Below are 1,622 nucleotides of genomic sequence, written 5' to 3' on the forward strand. Positions count from 1 at the left end.
TATTTTTTTAATGTTACACAAACATTTCTGCTTTGGTTTTATATTTATGATAAATGTTAAAACTTGAAGGCTGTTCTTTACTTTCTATACTGTAGTTACGCTACTAGGCTCTTGCTGTAGGGATTTTACTATGTTTCCTAATGTTCAAATGGAAGGATCAGTGGTCCTGGCTACCATGAACAGAGGTACCATGTCTCAAAATTTTTGGACGAAATTTAGGCATGTAGAATTAATGGGGGTATATCTTATGGAGATGTATTCAAGGAGAGCTCTAATTTTTAGCACAGACATATAGCACATGTCACTGTTACTGAATGAACCAGTCTTCACAGTTATCTTCTGTATAGTTTGGGAGCAGGATCTGTGGCAAAGCGGGTCTGAACCCTTGACTAGGACGGTGTTGGAGAGCTTTGGCACTGCTAGAGAAGGACGGGTTAGTATCCTTCCTTATGGCTCTCACACACATTCCTGGTTATTCTTGTACTGACTTTTCAAGGTAATTTCATTGGCTTACTGAATGTTTTTTGAGGCAGGGTCTTACTATGTAGTCCAGATTGCCCTTGAATTTGAGATGTTCCTGCCTTTGCCTCCTGAATACTGAAATTACAGGCATGTGGCACCATGTCCTGCTATGCTTTTTTTCTTTTTTCTAGGTTCACTGATATTAACCATTATTCTCTTGCAACCTTCCCCAGTCATGACCATACCTAGACTGTTATCATTTGGGATTTCTCCTGCTAATTTAATTCCACACCTCCTACTTTAACAGCAGTTGTCCTCTTTCACTCAATTTGCCCTTTGACTTTCAGTGCTCAGATCCCATCTATTCATAGCACTTAATTCTCCTTCACTTTATTTTCTTAACAATCTCTTAAATACTTTATTCACAACCTTTGACCTAGGAGATAAATCTGACTGTGATCCTTGTTGTTCCCATAGTAGTAATAGAAAGGTCCTCTAGGCGGGAATAAAACAGCATAGAAACGTGAGCTGAATATGAGCATCACATAAATGATGAATGAGCTTTGTGGATGTCATTAGGTTCCATACATCTTCATCTTCGTGTAGCAAATTAGAGGGATGTTTAGCCATCTTGTAATTTGTAATTTTTAGTTTGTTTTCTGTATTAAGCTATGAATGCTTTGTAGTTCATCCTTCTGTCCTTTTTTAAAATATTAGAATAAGATTTCTGATTTCTTTTACAAATATCTTAAATGACATTAAAGGGGATTCTGGATTAGTGTACTTTCATATAGATTGATTGTTCAGGTTAATCTTCTATGATTGGTGATTTTGTCCAGCCCTTACAGATAAGGAAACATACTAAAGTGGCTTACCCAGAGTTTCTTAGCTAAATAGCTTAATGATAAGATGCAAACACCACTATACTGTTAGATAACTTTATAGGGTAACCAAATAGCTTTGCTGTTTTAGTTTCACCGTATTAATAGATTATTGTACTATTGTGTATTGTGCATTGAAGTTAGATATAGACTTTTTTTATTTGGGCTTTTTTGTTTTTCTTGAAAGTACAGACAATTTTGATTTTTCTAATGATACTTTAAATATATTTTTTTCTCCATTCCTTTACACATCCCCAAAACCTCTTTTAAATAAAGCTC

The sequence above is a fragment of the Octodon degus genome, unplaced genomic scaffold, assembly GCF_000260255.1.
Source record: "Octodon degus isolate 3935 unplaced genomic scaffold, OctDeg1.0 scaffold00002, whole genome shotgun sequence".
In the NCBI taxonomy this organism is placed as follows: domain Eukaryota; kingdom Metazoa; phylum Chordata; class Mammalia; order Rodentia; family Octodontidae; genus Octodon; species Octodon degus.